The 12022-nt window shown below is 50.5% G+C and overlaps 1 long non-coding RNA gene across 4 annotated transcripts in view; it reads left to right on the top strand.

Annotated features, from left to right (window-relative positions):
* LOC149750358 (uncharacterized) overlaps nucleotides 1-11712 on the top strand; it is a 68896-nt gene extending 57184 nt beyond the window's left edge. For 2 of the 4 annotated variants that reach the window (XR_016392269.1, XR_016392266.1), the window contains 2 exons: nucleotides 172-4468; nucleotides 6562-11712. This is a non-coding gene — a long non-coding RNA (uncharacterized LOC149750358). The remainder of the gene's footprint in view (nucleotides 1-171; nucleotides 4469-6561) is intronic. The other 2 variants (XR_016392267.1, XR_016392268.1) reach the window with 2 other exon arrangements.
* Nucleotides 11713-12022: the final 310 nt, after the last annotated feature.

The following is a 12022-nucleotide window of genomic DNA, read 5'->3' as shown; positions in this document are numbered from 1 at the left end:
GCATCCTTGCAGAGGTCCTAGGTTGAACCCTAATCCCCAACGTGGTGATGTTTGGAGCTGGGGCCTTTGGGAGGTAATTAGGATTAGGTGAGGCCATGGGGTGGAGTCCTGGTGATGGGATTAATGCCGAATAAGGAGAGATGTGAGAGCTTTCCCTTTCTCACCACCCAGGCAGCTGTCTACAAACCAGGAAGAGATCTCCCCAGACTCCGGATCTGCTGACCCCTTGATCTTGGACTTCCAGTCTCCAGAACTGTGAGAAATAAATGTCTGTCGTTTAAGTCCCAGTTGATTGTGTTTTGTTACATCAACAAGAGTTGATGTAACTCGACTGATGTTTCAGCTCCCGAGTTGACTAAGACAGTGCAGGAGTGAAAGAGTCAGGGGTATGACACCAGAAGCTTATAAAATAGCTGGAGCAAAATGCAGGCGGGAGACTCTCGGATGCTTTTAAAGACGACGGTGGACATCCTTTCACCCTCCCCGAGTGCCGTGTGGGCCAGCCTGCTCCAGCGGGGACATCCCGTGGAGATTCTGGGAGAGGCCGGAGGAGCAGGGGTCGGGGTGCATCTGGTAGCTTGTGACACTGCGTACCTGACTCACTACTCGGCGAGCCTGCCCAGTCGTGATCCAAGTGCTCTGCGTGGATTACTGCATTTGAATGTCATACACAACCATCTGAGGTACGTACTACTATCGTCCCCATGTTGTAGATGGGGAACCTGAGTCACAGAAAAGTTGAATAAGCCACCCAAGGTCACACAGCTGAGATGACGCCATCCAGGTGGGAGCTTCAGGTGCCAGCAGTCACAAAAACAGGTGTGGTCAGTGAATATGTCATGATTTGCCATCCTTGTCGTTCTGCCTGGGCTCCCCTGGGCTTCCATGTTTCCCTGGAAAACTTGCTGTTCTTCAGCCCTTGGCTTAGCCTCCTCTGAGAGGTCCTCCCAGCCCTTCTGGTTGGGGGGTGCCCCACTCTGAGCTCCCACAGACCCTGGGCTTTCTCCATCCTTCATTATGTCCGTGATGCCTGGTTGAACGTTCAAGGACACGTGTCCATGAGCACATGTGTCACTCACTCACAGATACATCAGGAAGGACCACTGGAGGGCCCCCCCAAGGGGACACTGAGGCTCTGAGAGGGTGATGGCTTGTTCAGGGGCCCACGGTGGGTCAGAGGGTGACACTGGCCTTGATCCCCAATGCAGAGGCCCCTCCATGTGCCCTCCCTTCTCAAGCTGGACTTCCAACGTGGGTGTGGGTGCCCAGGGTTACTCTCCATCGTTCTCAGCACCCACGTGCTGAAGATGCTCTTAGAGGGTTTCCATTGCTCGTGCTCTTAGAGCTTCAGTAAACTCCCGACAGCTGTAAACTCTTAATAATTCCCAAAGCCCTTTCCAATGTGTGCACAGCTCCACATCATGGGCCATGCATTTCCCCTTGCAGAGTCGCTGTTTGTCTCTCAAACGGAGATGCCAGAAGCCTGTTGGTGTGAAGTTCAACCGGATAAGAAGCCAACAGGCATGCCAGCATCAGTGCTTCTGTAGGCAGACGTTCCACGCCGTTTGTCCTATTATGCATCTTCTCAGCACCTCTTCAAGGTGACAGTGTTCTACCCACTTCATTGAGGGCGAAGCTGAGGCACAGAGAGATTGAGTTTCTGAAGATCACACAGTTGGAAAACAGCACAGCTGGGTGTCAAACCCAAACCTACCCAAGACCCTTCAGAACAAGGGGCTCCAACCAAGAGGAGGAGGGAGTGAAACTCCCAAGAGAAGAAAAATCAGACCAAAAGGATGAAGCTCTAGTTGGGGGAGGATGGGTGTGGACACAGGGAGCAGGGGGGTGCCTGTGTCTGCCATGCTCACCCCCCTGGTGTGACCCACCGTACAAGGATGTTGCTGTGCTGTCCACCCTCGGAGCCCGGGGCTGGTGGCTGGGTCACCCCTGACCGGCTGGAGAGGCAGCACAGCTGGGCCTGGGTGAGAGGTGTCCAGATCTCATGGCGGCAGGCACGGGGGACAGGGCTCTGGCTTTCTTTGCAGGGATTTATTGTGCAAGAGTGAACTGGTCCCACATGCCTTCTAGGGCATGTTTGGGAGGAGAAGGTGGAGGAGGAAGGAACTTTCTGGAAGAGGGTGAGGGAAGTGAAATTTTCCTGTGCGGAGACGGAGAGCTCAATGGATCACGACGCCCCACCGGGGGGGCGGGGTCTGCAGGGGGCCCTGAGGTCTGGGCTAAAATCACGCAGCGGGCATCTCTGGATGCTACCCAGATTCCCTGGAGGTGGGAAAGGCAGGTGGGGATGGGGTGGGAAAGACAGAGGAAGCTTGTCCAGGGTCTTTATCTTCATCTTTCATGAGAAAGAGGAATGGCACATGGGGCCTGGAGATCAGCAACAACCTGGTGTCCAGAGATGCTGGCAAAACTCCCCATGGTGCACGGCAGGGTGCACCGGATGTCCTGGAGGGACATGGCTCTCGGAGTGCTGGCCTCTCAACCACGATGACTGGGACAGTAACGACAGCCCCGCTCCACCTGGTCAGGCACGTGCTCACCCATGGGCACCCCTGGCTTCCTGAGTCTTGCTTTCATTCCGGGAGGTGCTGCGTGGTGCTCACACCTCCTGCCGTGTCATTACAGAGGTGGGGGATGCAGGAGAGGCTGCCTGTACCCTCCCAGGTAAAGGCAGGGGTGCAGAGAGGTCAGCGTCGTGGGCCAGACACGTGCAAGGGGGATACCGAGTGGGTGGATGTTCCCCTGCCTTGAGACACACTCCACGTCCTTCCTGGAACAGCCTTGGGAACCTTCACAGCTATTATAAGAGCTTCCACTCTTGTTCAGACAGGTTGGTTGAAGGATACAGTACATCTGGCAATGCCCACTTGTGGTTTTAAATTTGCATCTCAAAGATTGGTGTCAGAGACCCCATCCCTAACTTCAGAGTGGCAGTGAGTGACTGTGTGTGCCCAGGTGTGTATGTGTGTGTGCACAAGTGCATGTGTTTGCAGGTGTGTGTTTAGAACTTGACTCCTCTTTCAACAGCTGCAGAAGGATGTGTACAAACTTTCCCTTCTCCATCCATTAAGGTAAATTACAGCTAACTTTACAAGAGTATTCTGAGAATGCCGTTTCAGGATGCTTGGGACCAACGTGAGACAATTCCAGCTTTGTTGCAAAACCAGGGTGTCCCAGGTAGAGACTGATATCTTAGGGGGCTTGTCAAAAGGGCAAAGAATTTCTGTACAATCCTTAAAATACACACACATGCACACGCGCACACACACACACACACACACACACACACACACACACCTCTTTCAACCTAAGCAAATCAAAGCAAAAGGAAGAAAAATCCTACTTGATTGATGATCAGGATTTGAAATAAGCTTGCGTCCCAGCTCTGCTGTTTATGTGCCCTTCACCACACTGCCTTCACAGCTACAAAATCAGGATGGTTCTCTTGACTCCACTTGACATATGGTGAGGTCTTAGACAAGGAAGTTCCTCCGAGGCCCTGGGGAACCACCTGTGTGTGGCTGGGGAGGCCTGTGGGTGTGTATTTTCCTGGTTTGCACCATGAAGGCTAAGATACTGCCCTTCTGTCGACTCTGCAGGCTGATATCCAGGAGGGCTTCTTGTGGGCCAGGCTCTGTGCTAAGGCTGTTGTAGCAAATGAACACACACTGAGGGGCTTGAAGTCACAGAAATTGATTCTCACTCGGTTCAGGAAAGAGAAGTCCAAAATCAATGTGGCAGCAGTGTTGGCTCCTTCTGGAGGCTCTGAGGGTGAATCTGGTCCATGCCTGTCTCCCAACTTCTGGTGGCCGCTGGTCATCCTTGTTCCTTGAATGGTAGACACACCACTCTGGTGTATGCCTCCATCTTCACGTGGGCTTCCCCTCTGTGTTGGTGTGTAACCCCCTCTACCTTTTCTCTGACAAGGACACTTGTCATTGGATTTGGGGCCACCCTGGATAAGCCAGGAGGGTATCTCAAGATCCTTCACTTGGTAGCATCTGTAAAGAACTTTTCTCCAAATAAGATCAATTCACAGGTTCTGGTTGGGCTATCTTCCGGCGATGAGGCACCATTCAACCCACTACAGGTAGGTACTGCTACACCCTCCCACTTCACGGCTGAGACACCAGAGTCCCAGAAAAGCAAAATAACTTGTTCTCAACTTAACAATTACTGATAGAGCCAGAACTCAATCCAGGTGCCTCTGACTTCAAAAGCCAACTATCTCAACTATCGGATGGATATTTCCCCTTATTCCATGTTCCTAACAATAACAGCCACCATTTATGGTATCTAGTAATTGACATACTTTTTCTCTAACCCTAGAGTCAACCCTGCCTGGTGGTAGTACAGCTGGTAGTACAGTTGCCTTGTGCAGTTGGTCGTCACTGAAGCTGAAAAGGGGAAATGTCTCACCCACGGTCATTCAGCTGATAAGAGGGCAAGGGTGAGTTTGGACCCCGCATGGACCACCTCCGGACTCTGCACTCTTTTCTGCATCCTTTACGTAGTGTTGCACAGAGCACTGGGGGCCATCAGGGGCCTCAGCATCTGTAGCTGCTCAACGAGGTGGTAGACCTCCTGGCTGACCCCTGCTGTCGACCTGCCTCCAAGTTCTGTTTCTCTTTCATGATACCTCCTGGTCCCTGGATACGCAGGGAGTGGGGATGCAGGGTGCATGTTTCAGCACCTCCATCTTCATGGCTGGGTTTGGTACCCGAGCACGGTTATTAAATTCGAGGCTCCTCCTGCATCTGCCTGCTCCTGGGCTGTGTTCTCTGGCCAAGTCATCTGGGGAGGCCATGTGCCAGATGTGAGCCTTCCCATCCTCAGGACTGGATTCTGCTCCTTGGTTATGATCACAGGCACGATTTCAGCCCACAGTCTTTGATGCCGGCTGTTTGGTTTCATAAAAATTATATGGAAAGTTATAAAAGAGTGATAAAGCTTTCCAGTTTTACCACCGAATGGAAAAGTTGTCCACACAAAGACTTCAGAACCATCTTGGAGCAATTTTGAAGCTCTGCCATCATTTTAGCTGATTCTTCATGAAAGAAATCTTTAAAAGAGGCGCTAACCTTTGGTCTTGTATGGACAAGACAGAAAGGCGACAACAGAGCTTCTGGGTTTCAAGGTTGGGGCTTGGAAACTGGATTTTCTCAAGAGTGGGGCATGTTTACGTTAGTTGACTACATTGATTTCTTTGGATCAGACCCTCTTTCTCTCAGACATACTATCTTTTAGAAATTCAGGATAGAAATATAAGCTATTTACTACCACTGTAAAAGTCATGCTGGTGGGGTGCAGCTCCTGTAACATGGTAAGAAGCTGTTGAATCGGAAGGCCTGGGATTCCACCACAAATTTGCTGCTCCTGAGTGATGGGGTTTAGAAGCATCACTGCAGCTTCCTGAGCCTCAGTTTTCACAGGTGAAAAGTGGACAAAGGTATTGTCACAGTTATTGTTCTAAGTAGAGGCCAGATGTTACAACGCCGGGCCTAGCTTCCCCTGTTACATAGGTTGACTCAGAATTTTGTTAACATAAGCTTCATTTAATATTGTTCAGTAAAAGCTTTGCACATATAAATCATACATAATGCTCGAGCTTTTCTCCTGGGGATGAGTCTATTTAAGGTAGTAACTGTTTTATTTAAAACCCTCACTTTTTAAAGAAACCTCCATACTGTTCTCCGTAGTGGCTGCATCAATTCACATTCCCACCAACAGTGCAAGAGGGTTCCCTTTTCTCCACACCCTCTGCAGCAATTATTGTTCATTCGTAGATTTAAATAAAAATAGAACTACCATATGACCCAGCAATCCCACTACTGGGCATATACCCTGAGAAAACCATAATTCAAAAAGAGTCATGTACCAAAATGTTCATTGCAGCTCTGTTTACAATAGCCAGGACATGGAAGCAACCTAAGTGTCCATCGACAGATGAATGGATAAAGAAGGTGTGGCACATATATACAATGGAATATTACTCAGCCTTAAAAAGAAATGAAATTGAGTTATTTGCAGTAAGGTGGATGGACCTAGAGTCTGTCATAGAGTGAAGTAAGTCAGAAAGAGAAAAACAAATACTGTATGCTAACACATATGTATGGAATCTAAAAAAAAAATGGTTCTGAAGAACCTAGGGGCAGGACAGGAATAAAGATGCAGACGTAGAGAATGGACTTGAGGACATGGGAAGGGGGAAGGATAAGCTGGGATAAAGTGAAAGAGTAGCATTGACATATATACACTACCAAACGTATATAGCTAGTGTTAAGCAGCTACATAGCACAGGGAGATCAGCTCGGTGCTTTGCGATGACCTAGAGGGGTGGGATAGGGAGGGTGGGAGAGAGGCTCAAGAGGGAGGGGATATGGGGATATATTTATACATAGAGCTGATTCACTTTGTTGTACAACAGAAACTAACACACCATTGTAAAGCAATTATGCTCCAATAAAGATGTTAAAAAAATAAAATAAAACCCTCACTTTGTTCTGCTCTCTGATCTAAAAATCATATATTCTTACAACCTAGGTGGGTTCGTTCCTAGGACTGCCACACAGATGACGACAAACTGGGAAGCTTAAAGCAACGGAACTTTATTCTCGCAGTTCTGGAGGCCAGAAGTCCAGTGTCAAGGTGCAGGGCTGTGGACTCTCTGAAGGCTCTCGGGGAGCATCCATTCTTGGCTTCCCCCAGCTTTGGTGGCTCCAGGTGTTCCTTGGCTTGTAACAGCACAATTCCAATCTCCGTCCCCTTTTTCATAACGTCTCGAAGATCCCTCTGCCTTCCTCTCATAAGGACACTTGTCATTGAATTGGTTCCACCACATAATCAAGGATGTCTCATAGAATTCAAGATCCTTAATTTCACATCGTCGGCAAAGACCCTTTATCCAAATCAGTTCACATTCCCAGTTTCCTGTGGACACGTCTCCCGAGGGGCCAGCATTCAACCACTACAGTCGGTGCCTGTGGAAGATTAAGACCTTACTTTGACCATAGGTGGCTCTCCTCTGGAGGATGTGGCCTTCGGAGCCAACCTTTTATGTTACTTCAAGTGGACACAAGCTGGCACGAAGCACTCACTTTTCTTCTTTGTTTATCTCACTACAGAGTTTTCTGTTAGGCAGGAAGCCCACCAGAGTGGGAATTTAAAGAAAATAATATTAATGCCCAGACAAAAATGCCTCCTTCTCCAGGGAATTGATAGCATCGTGGTGTTTTGAAAATACTTCCTTTCTTTATTCTCATCCACTTGGAACAGGAAGAGCGAAGCTCTCCGTGGTCCTCTTCCCTTCATCTGATCCTAGCCAAGTAGAGAAGAGAACAAAGCAATTCACCAGCGTGGAAATCAAGCCCAGCGTGTGTCTCTGAGGGTGAGGGCATGCATTCTGAGCTGTTATGATCTCTGTCGGGGTTTCTTGAAGAAGCTGGGCAGCTGAAGACCATGGGGCAAGCCTCCTGGGGCTTGGGGACCTCAGGATCCTAGGCTGCAAGATGGGAGGTGGATTGGAAACCTGGAGACTGCTGTCATCCAGTTCCCGCAGGCCCACAAGGGAGGAAGTCTGCTTGGCATGGTCACCGTGTCAGGCACACGTGAGGTTCTCCAAACCTAGTGATTACAGGAAATCACACAGCTGCTTTTCTGAGACTGACACACATTTGAAAGCTAACTTGTTACCTCTGTGCAGGTGCCACAGAATGCTCCAGGCCCCCTCACGGCATCCCCACCTTGGTCCTCCCTAGGTCTCCATCGAGTGGGGATGGGACGTAACCCCTGCTTCATCCAGAATCCCAGAGCCTTCTGGCTCACCCGCAACGCTCACCCCTTGTCCACCGAGCTCCTCACTTGGCCTCTGACTGCTTCTGCTTGGCCACGTGTTAAGGCCCTGGGTCGGGCTTTCCCTGTGAGCCCCCAAGGCTATCAGCCTCCGTCTCCGTCTCTGACACCTGCCCTGTAATTCCCCTCACAGTCATCTCCTCTCTAGAAGGCATCTGTGAGCTCTCCGCTTCCTGTCCCTTGTGGGGTCCCCGCCTCTGCAGCCCGCAGCTCCATTCCATCCCCTCCCCCGTCATCCCCCAGCTGAATTTGGAGCGGCGTCTCGGAGCCGCAGTGTTGCCAGTCCCTCTAACTGTGGCCACCGCTCAGACCTCTCCCCCGGGCAGTTTTCCTGGGGGTGCTGCCATCCCCCAACGCAGCTCGTTCTCCCGCCCGCTGCCCCACCCCCTTTTGGATAACAGACTGCTTCCCATGAAGCCACGAGGGAGCCCTCTGTGACCCAAGGTCCAGTGTTGTTCATTCCAGGTCCCCCACAGGTGACTGGGACTTCACAGAGCAGGTGCTCAGTGAGTGTTTGCTCGGAGAACGGAAGACGCCCCCTCCCTGGCCTCTGGGCACTGGAGCAGCCCTGACCCTGCAGTCCCCCATTCCTCCCCAGGTCCCTGATCAGGCCCAGGTGTGGCCAAATGACGCCCGTCTGATCTGCAGCACAGCTGAGGCCAGGCTTCTTGGTTTCCAGCTACATTTACGGAGGCTGGGGGATAGTGGCTGGAAATATGCACGGGGTCTCAGGGACCCTGCCCCCTGCAGCCCTCCAGAGGGTCTGTACGTTTCTGGCTCCCCATTCACCCCCGTCCAGTGAACAGTGCTACATGGGTGATTCCACTCTGGGCCGTGTCCCTTCCAGATGCATGGAGGCATGATCTCGAGGGGCACAGAGGGGCACAGAGCCCACTCACCTCTGTTGTTCCCTCTGAGCCTGGGTCTTCCTCAGCCCCCAACCCTGCCCCCTTGCTGACAGGGGTCTATCCACCAACTTCTCCTCTCTCTACCCCCTGAGCGCACACACAGTGGGGTCAGGCCTCCTCCTTGGGAGGGAAGTTGGAATTTCTCCCGTGCCTGGCCTGGCAGGACAGAGTCAGCAGCGACAAGGTGGTGTCTGGGTCTTGATGGGGCAACATTGACTCAGACCAGGGCTGGCCAGCTGAGAGCTGAGTAGGAGAACCCTGGCCAGGGTGGCGGGTGGCCTGGTATGCAGAGTTATCCATGGGGTCAGAGGCTGGGGCTGCGGACGCCCAGGGTTTTGGGGTGAAACGGAGGATAGCTGGGCATGGCCAAAACACCAGGTAGCTGGCCTTCAGATTGAGGGAGCCTGTTCAGAGCATCCCTTGCCGAGCAACCTCTGGGACTTGCAGAGTCTGACCCTGACATCTGCCCACCTCCAGGCTGACGTCACTTCTTCCCGGGGCACCTGTCACGGCCTCTTCACGGGCATTCACACCTGCTCTTGCCTGGGCCAATCCATTCCCCGCACCGCACGGAGCAAGCTTTAAAAACACAGACCTGAGCATGCGGCTCCCAGGCTTGTGATCTCACTGCTTCCCATCCACGGGGCAAAACCACAGACCTTACTGTGTCCATGGGCCTGGTACCTCGGGGACCTGGCCTCCACTCACCAACCGCCCTCCATTCCCTTAGAGTGGCCCTCTTTCAGTCCCTGGAAATTCTCTGCCAGTCCTGCCTCAGGGCCTTTGTTTATGCTACCTGCTGCCAGGAGCATGCTTCCCTCCCTCTTCTCCTGGCGAATCCCCACCCGTCCTCTGGATCCCTGCATACTCTGTGAACCAAGTCCCCTCGTATTCAGGTCTCACAGTCGGCTGTGCTTGTCCTTTGTAGATTGTAATTACATTGGATTATTTCACTTGTAATTTGCTTATGTGATTATTTGGTTAATATCTGGTGTCCCCTGACCAACTGAGTAAGTCATCCAACCATGTTTATTGGATGCCTACTCAGTGCCGGCGATGCTGCTGGCTGCAGAGTCTGCATCAGGGGCCCTGCGAGCTGCCAGCCGTGCTCACTACCCGCAGTACCATCACTCCTTTGGAGCTCTGTAAACGTTTGCTGAGTGAATAAACGAAGGACTGAGCTCATCAACTGTCTCAGCATGCTGGGGACGCCCTAACAGAGGCCCATGCTTGCTCCGTGCAGTGTCTCCAGTTCTGATCCAGACACCACGGCTTGGTGTCACCTACCATCATACAGGGATCTACACACTTCAAGAACCCAAACCAGCTTTCTTGCTCCAAGGTCGGCATCTTTCCCCCAAATTGCCTCCTAAGTTTTGATCTTCCCCCATCCTCACCTCCCTAGGGGATTGGCAAGGAAGAGAGGGAATTGATCTCTTTTTATTTATTGTTTTGAGCTATAATTGACATGTGTTATATTGGTTTTGGGTGTACAAAACACTGATTCCATATTTGTATATATTTTGAAATGATCACCACAACAAGTCTAGTTAACATCCATCACTTCCCAGAGCAGAACTGATTTCTTGATGCCAGTTATATGTTGGCATTCACCACTTTTGCAAAAGTGATCCCCTTTGAAATCTCACACCGTGCTTCCAATCAGGTGAGCCTTCTTTGTTCTCTGCACCATGAGCTGGAGGTTTGGGGAGGTCAGATGCTAACAGAAAGAGCACTTGAATTTGAACTTTTACAGCACACACTCTCTCTACCAGGCATTATTGATCACCCAGCTTCCAAGCTATTGCCAATCCTCCAGTCAACTGATCTCCAGGGTTATTTTTGAATAGAAATTTATCTCAGTGTTTCCTTAAAACTTAGCAGTGGTTGAAGAGGGGCCACCCTCATGGTCAGAGAGTCATGAGGCCAGAGCTCCCCATCAGTCTGTGGCCGTGACCATTTTGCTGTGAATCGCGGGCACCTGCTTTTGGCAGGAGCTCTTCTGGGTAACCATGCATGGCTCCCCTGCTCCCCTTGGCCAGGATGAAGCTGTAGGAGCTAATATATTCTGAGTCAGACCAACTGCCGCTCATGAAGGGGGAAAAAAAGACTTGCTTGAGTAACTGTAATAATTGGAAAATTATTTTGATAGCCTGAAACAATCTAATATATTACAGAATTTTATTAAAATAATATCAAATCAAATTAACTGCTATTCCATAATGAATTAGGTAACAAGGTAGGCAGATATTAATCGGCCTTGGCTTCTAGGCAGGGGAGCCCGGAATTTATTAGTTCTTGCAGCTGGCACGAGGGTGCGGGCAGAAACCACTCTCGTCGCCGCCGGAGAGGGAAACCCCTGAGGCCAGCGGGCTTTTACTTTTTCTCTCCCCCTACTTCCACTTTCTAATCCATCACTAAATACTTGTATTTCTTTTATGTAGGGTCTTATGAAATTTTTAATTTTTTAATTGCTTTGTGATTTAATAATGAGGACTTTTCATTTTGCCTGAATAAGGAACGAGATGGTGATATTGAAATTTTTTCACCTTCTCCACCTGGATAACCTTCTCCCTTCGCCTGGTCTCTTTCATTTCCCAAGTTGAGATATGAGTAATCTAATCTCTGAGGGGACAGATAGCTGGGCAAACAGGCGTCGGCTGCCTGGACCTTTGCTTCTTTGAAAAGCAGAGGGGAGTCCGGCTGCCCACGTGGGGTGCGGGGACGGTCTCTGAGAAGCCACCGGTGAGCGGGGGGTAAGAGGGGAAGGCTTCTGATGACTCAATGAGCTGGAACCTCTAAATAATTTAGCCCCATTTCACCTTCTGGGATTTTCTCAGCTCTTACACTCTGTGCTTTCCAACCATTAAAATGTCTTGACACACAGAAAAAAGATTGTGCTAACAATTTCACGGCACATCAGATGATCAGCCGGGGGCCCCACCCCTCCAGTCCCTACTTGGCTGCAAGAAACCGTACCTCTGACCTTTGGGGCCCATTGGTGGCGCATCCTTGGGAAGCTCATGGTAGCTGATATAATTTCTGGTTGTGCAGGTGGCCAGCTGTCCTGAAAGAGCATGTTAGCTTCAGAAACTTCAGGAGGTGACATCATTTCTCGAACCTTGGTTTGCTCATCTGTAAAATGGGGATTAAACAACCTTGTAAAGTCATTATAAAACAGAAATATTATATACCAAGCTCATAATATGTAGCATGCACTCAAGTAACAGCAGTTTATTAAGTAC

This window comes from Delphinapterus leucas, chromosome 2 (genome assembly GCF_059928025.1).
Source record: "Delphinapterus leucas isolate spDelLeu-1000000601 "Yukka" chromosome 2, BTC_Dleu_Yukka2, whole genome shotgun sequence".
NCBI lineage: Eukaryota > Metazoa > Chordata > Mammalia > Artiodactyla > Monodontidae > Delphinapterus > Delphinapterus leucas.
The sequence above is the reverse complement of the archived record's forward strand: the minus strand, read 5'-3'. Positions and strand labels throughout refer to the sequence as shown.